Genomic DNA, 6,659 nt, shown 5'->3' with positions numbered 1-6,659 from the left:
GAGCCGGGCCGGGAAGACCGCCGAAGAGAATGTATTCAAATAACATCCGCTATGGTTCAGGTTTTGAGCGGAAATTGATTTTTTTTATGGGACGTATAAAAATATGCTTCTCTCCCTTCCCTCCGCCACCTCTGACTCCGATGGAAGGGGTGGGTTTCGTTCGTTCGGAACACGTGAGAAGGGGCAGAGATGCGCAAGCGAGCGATCGAGAAAGAGGTCGATGGGATGCGTGTTGCTCTTCCAGTCGTCGTCGTCGTCGTCTTGGTCGTCGTCTTGGTCGTCGTCATCGTTGTGCGCTTCGTGTCGTTCATCCGCCATTTCCTGTGTGCTTGCGCTTTTCTCTGCAATATGCCATGCCTCGGCACACAATCCGTTAATTATTTTGCTCATCCACAAGCCACGAGGAAGGTGGCCACATGGGTGTACACGACTGGGAATGCGCGATGCGGTTGGAAGAAGACCATACAAGGCAAGTGCATCGGTCACGCGTCGTTGTATGCATCAGTAGAGAGCGCGTGCAGACGTGGCCTGTGTGTTCGTCGATGCTGGCTAAGACCTTACGACTGTCCGGAAGAGTTCAAATCACGCCGAGATCTTGAAGACTTGATCTTGACGCTCTCGGTGCGGTGAGATGTTTATGAACTTCAAACTGTTGTTCCCTTTTCTTACGCTCTAAGCAGGTCCATCATTCTATATAAATACAGGAAATGGCTAGACTGCTGAATCATGCAGCCCAGACAAGACGCAACCATATGGAGGAGAATGATTTGAAATGTCAAATTGGTGGACGAGCGCATCACGAGTCACCATTAAAACCTAACCTCTAAAAAAGCATGGCAACAGAATGTCTCCAAAAACCGGACGCCATGCAACCTTCAAAAGGGTGACCACCATCAGGCGTCTGTTACTAGGATCCTCGGTATTTGCTTTCGCTCTCCGCTAGACGCCAAATAATAAACAATCCTCTAGTAGCACACTGGTGCGATGGAATGTGCACTACACTCTGGAGTTACTGTTGGCGAGTTTATGATGTGAAACCACGCGCTGTTCTATTAATAAAAGTATGTTGCTGCCGATGCTCTACAGAGGCAGCAAGCTCTAGACAGCAAGTTCATAAGTCGTCTGACGTCTTCTCGCTATGCACACCAGCGAAAGACGACCGTTTCTTCTTGGTGATGTGGAAGAGGGTTGCACTTGCCTGGATGCTGCCATCACCACTGCACGAGGTTCTCTCGTCGTCGCCGGTTGCATGCCGGCACCATCGCCAATCGCAAAACCACGATCAGGAAGTGGGTTTTAATGTTTGATCTTCCTGCATTTTCACATGCGCCTTCCTCTCGATACACAACTGTGCTTTGGGATCTTCTTCTCTCTCTCTCTCTCTCTCTCTCTCTTTCTGATTCTCTCGGTGTTCTTGCCGGAAAGGCGAGAGTGCAACAACTCCGCGATCGCGTACGCAGACACCAGAGCACACAGCAAAGCGATGCGTTTGCACATTCCTCTGCACCCCATGACTGCACCAATCACCATCAGCAGTACTGGGGATCGCTCTTCTTCTCCTCTACGTCGTCGCGTTCTGGGGCGGTTATTCCCACAGAAGGAAGGGTCAGTGTTATCGACCGAACAGAAAACGGAGAGAGAGAGATAGCAAGAGAGAGACTCTGGGGACTGGAGTTGTATTTCCTGGCCGGAGGGCGTAAAAGGAATTATGGTCGGTCTGGCTCGGTCGGTGCTAGGTTCCTTTCATTTTGTGACCAGGAATCCATCGTCTTCGTCGTCGTCGTCGTCGTCGAAGACGTTGATTTCGAGCGGAAGAGATGCGGAAAACGAACAGACCACAAATTCCATGACCGGTACCGAATCGTAAAAATCTGGACACCAGAAGTGAAGTGGAACATCCTTAAGGGCGATCGTTCGAGCATTCGATGCAGAGTAGAAGCCGAGCGACCTCCTCCTAGTTCTTAGGGGTCCTTTAGGGCAACATGTGCTGATCCGTGTATAACCGGCAGCTACAGAAGCGCGCTCTGTACGAAGACGAAAGATCGAGAGAAGCTTCTTCTCTTCTGCAGAGCGTCGCAACAGGTCCCGCAGCTGTCAAGACGGTGACCCAACGGTGCTGCTGCTGCTGCTGGGCTATCGGACGAGCGCTGTCTCATTTTATTAGTTTCTATTCTCTCCCGGCGCACGGTTACTACTCCTTCCTAAGGTCCACACCTCAGGAATGCTCCCTCCCAGCAGCTCCCCTGAGGGAGGAAGCAGATGAAGCGAGATGAAAGCTTTCAAAGCTGCGCTTCCTCCTCTGGCGCGACCAAACCCCCATCGGCGGAACGCGGGATAATAAAGCAGTCCCCCTGCCCCCTCCCTCCCTCCACACCTGGCTTCTCCTCTTTGCGGGAGCGCCTAGGGCGATGCGCGTCAGGTTTGTGTTAATTTTGTGTTTTCCTTTATTAAGTGTGTTCTTTCCTGTTTACCTCGCACGCTGCCCCTCTCCGGGAGCAGCAGGATGGATGAGAAATGGGAAGAAACCGACCGAACGGAGGAGGCCCCAACAGCAACAGCAGCCGCAGCAGCAGCAGCAGCTTCTCATTCTAGCGGACACACAAATTAAGTGTTGGCGCTTCGAAGCAGCAACACAACCAGGAGCGCACCATGCGGAGGATATGTGAGAACACGACCGAGATCTGCCAGGTCGACCCGACCGTATCGGACGACCGACCGACCGGCCAAGGGGTCCATGTCTACGGATCGGCCTCTTTCTCGCATCCTTCTCGCGCGCGCACACACACACACACTTCCGCCATCACGGCTGGAGGGCAATTAGGTATGCCGTGAGCGGCGAGAAACGAGCAGAAGAAACAGAGTGATAAGGATGGAGCATAAAGGGGGGAGTTGGAATGGGTGTTGAGAGGTAGGGAAAGAGGGGGAGAGGTGAACACAGATTCCGCTCCGGTCAGTCAGTCAGTCACAACCGGTTTAAACGGAAACTAAGATGATATTATAAATAAAGTTCCTAGCCGGTGCTTGTCGCTGGCACACAGCAGAACGCTGGAACAGGAACGATCCTCTACCGCCCTTCTTCTTCATCTCGCCACCCTCCCCCTTTATCCCTGACTGTGTGTCTTCTGTGTCTCGGCCACGGCTTGTCGCTTGTTATAATTATTTTATTTTTCTTTTCTCAAAATCTCGTTATGCGCCACTTCTGAGGTGGAGAGAAGCAGCAGCAGCAGACAGAGTGGAACAAAGAACAAATCTTATCTCGCTTCTGTGTGTCTCCGGCATCATCATCATCAGCAGCAGCAGCAGCAGCAAGGAATGAAGTTATTCTCGTTAAGCAAGAAGGAAGAGGACGATCTGGCGCGCAGAGAGAGAGAGAGAGGTGGCAGAAGGGGTTTTCCGGTGAACCAGCCAGCAGAGGAAAGTGGCGATCGTTTTATAGCGGATTGTAATTTGAATTTTCCACAACAACGGACACCAGATTGTAACGGCCCGGATATCGTCGCGATGGGGCACGATCGAACCAACGTAGAGTCTTCTGATGCTGCTGCTGATGATGATGATGATGATGATGATGAGTGAGGGCCAACCCTAACAGGCAGCATCGACAAACTGTCATTAATCGATAATGAACGATCCTCTCTCCCGTTCGATCGATTTACGAGGGAATCCCCCGGCCCTTCCTTTTTAACCGGGACTTCTCGGGACTTCTCGGGGTCTTCACCGTGTCCCAAGATCAGCGGGAGGCAACGGGATTTTTTGTGTAATTAACGCGCAAAAGGAAGCAGTGATCGCGCTCCGACGATCGTAGAGCGTGAAAAGGAAGTCATTACAGTCCATGCAGGAGAAGGAGCAGCAGTACAACTGGAGCAGCGCCCCCAGCGGCCCCAAGAAGACGTTCTGAACCAAGGCACACACACACACACGAGAGGCCGATCGCGATGATGGCGCTTGTATAGTGCTCTCGGGAATGAATATTTACAAAAAAAATGCTAAACAGAAACGCTACACGCCGCGGGTCACAGACGTGTTCAAGGTAGGGGTTCCTTCAAGAGCACTGTTTCCAAGCAGCACTTGAAGCAGCAGCAGAATTTTGGTCCAAGTCTACCTTAAGATCGATCGCGAAGAACTTGACGATCGCCAACATAAAATGCCCGGATCGGAACATCGCAGCTTGCGTATATATCCGGCTAGGATATGGTTTGTTTTGGCCCAGAATCTCAATTATTGTAAATCTCCGACCAGTACCGGGTCGAGATCGCGTTATTTGTTGTTATTGACTTCGCCTCTCCCCCGGCAACTCCTCCGGTGGCCAAGATGAGGACAGGAAGTTGCAAAAGAGGAAACGAAGCTAACCAGCTCGAATCTAATTGATATTATAGACACTCGCGCAGCAACAAAACTACCTTACAGGTTTCGGCTGTTCGGGGGTCCCCGTCTTCTACTACGCAGCATCCTCTCGTTCGTGCGTCTTCCTCTTGCTGCGACTCCCCGCAGCACCACCAGCGCGAATGAATATTTATCCCGCCTGCGTGTGTTTAGTGTACGGTTTTGAATTTTCCACACGCCATTCCACCGACGAAAGCCATCACCATACGACTTCCTAGAACGATCCTCTCTCCGTCTCACCTATCGCGAATCGCGATACGCGACTTCCGCGACCGCGAGGAGATACGCTCTAGCCAGAGCCAACCCCGCGATCATTCGACTAATTCGACTAAACAGAGCGCGAATATGGGCTGCTGCGGCTAAGCGGCTAAGATCGTGCCAATGTGTTTAGGGTTTGTGGTTTTTTTTTATTTAGGGTGGAAAGGAAGGTTGAAACCGGCGACGGTAACTCTGACGACGACGACGACGACTTCCTCAAAACGATTTGCTGCCTCCTCTACACACTATACACGACTGTTGCTGGCTGCTGTTTCTCATTCTCATCTCATTTGCATAGCTCGTTAAGCCGCCGATCGCGGGTGCTTATGGTGCTTAGCGTGTGAGCTCGAAGAGGGAGGAGGAGAGGGAGGGCAAGACGACGACGACGACGACGAGCTCGGTATGCCCGGAGTGATTTAGAGGAAAGGAAACAGATTCACGCGTTCCAACACCTGGAAGGAAGGGTGCGGTAACTACTTAGTAAAAGAAGAGAGAGAGAGAGAGAGAGAGAGAGAGAGAGAGAGAGAGAGAGAGACAAGACAAGAGAAGGGAGAAGGGAACCAGCCTCCGGCTAAATGGTAATGGCCCGTTCGCTTCGCTACGTTGCGGTCTCGCGGTAAATCTCGCGCGCACGCTGGATCCGGATCCATCTCTTCCCTCTCTCTCTCTCTTGCTCTCTCTTGCTCTCTCTCTCTCTCTTTTTCGTGGGGAGAGGACGGTGCTCGCTCACTCTGGCCCCCCATCCCACCTTTGGAGAGGCATCTTCGATGGACGTGAAAGGAAGGATTAGGAGCAGCGCTCGAGAGAGACAGAGAGAGAGAGAGGGGTCAAGCTGATGCGATTTGGTTCCCATAGAACGGTACGCTGGTCAGCGGGCGTGACGTAACAACGGCTAACACGCACACCCCCTCACACACACACACACCAGGAAATGGATGCTGGGTATGATCGCGATCGGTGACGCTGGTTTTTGGCGGATCGATCCTTGATCGATGCACTGAAATGCTCTAGTGACGTCATCGATCCATCTCGATCAACGATCAACTCCATATCCAATGACTTAGAGAGAAGGAGCCCCTACAAAGATCGAGATGCTGACATCACCGACGATCGCCTTAACTCTGCCGCGCCGTTGCATCACGAAGATCCGAGGAGAGAGAGAGAGACAGAGGAAGTGAGCTGCTGCTGTCAACCGAACGAATGATAACGGGCTGGATAGCTGACTGACTGACTGACTGACTGGCAGACTGCAGGCTGTGGAGAGTACTATAAAGCCATCAAGCGACCCGCGACAAACGTTACGCCACTGCCGGCACAGGCTGTAAGACATCACCGCTAAATGCAACAGACCGGCAGACAGATAGAAAAAGAGAGAGAGGGTGGGAGAGAGAAAGAGAGTGCTCGTAAGCCTTCCAGTTGCGTCATCGCAACGCACACACACACACGACACGCGCAGTCTTTCACTCAGTTCCGCTCGGGGGGAACTGTGTCGACGATGATGCCGGGTTATGACAGTGGTAGCGCTGGTGGTGGTGATGGGGTTTGATAACTACCATCTTTAGAGAGAGAGAGAGAGAGGGGTAGAGACATTGGCCGGACGGTAAAATGTCGGTCAAACTTTAAAATTCATATAACACGATTAAGTAACCAAGTCGCCAGCTGGTCCGGACCCTTCTCTCTCCAATCTTTCTCCTTTTTCTTTCTCTTCCAACGGCCGGTCGACCGATGGAACCGGTGCGCGGCGGCGACGGTATGACAGAGTAAGCAACCCACGCACGAACGCACGCATGCACGAACGCACACATGCCGGGCGAGCACACATTCCGGTTCCAGCCGTAATGGTGCCGCGGTGTTCCGCCGTTTTTTCTGAGTCACGTAACCTCGATTACGCACGATCGATCACGATGGCGACTATGATCGACTTGACATTTGTTTCTCACTCTAGTGGTGAGCGTTTGTCAATGGCCTGTTTAGATACTACTAAAAAGATATCCTTTTTCGTCTCATTTGACAGAACA

At 52.0% G+C, this 6,659-nt stretch overlaps 1 protein-coding gene across 3 annotated transcripts in view; it reads right to left on the bottom strand.

Annotated features, from left to right (window-relative positions):
• LOC125950651 (ets DNA-binding protein pokkuri) overlaps window positions 1-6,659 on the bottom strand; it is a 35,060-nt gene that overhangs the window by 5,820 nt on the left and 22,581 nt on the right. The gene's annotated exons all lie outside the window — the stretch shown is intronic.

This window comes from Anopheles darlingi, chromosome 2 (genome assembly GCF_943734745.1).
Source record: "Anopheles darlingi chromosome 2, idAnoDarlMG_H_01, whole genome shotgun sequence".
Taxonomy (NCBI): Eukaryota; Metazoa; Arthropoda; class Insecta; order Diptera; family Culicidae; genus Anopheles; species Anopheles darlingi.
This window is presented reverse-complemented; position numbering and strand designations above follow the sequence as displayed.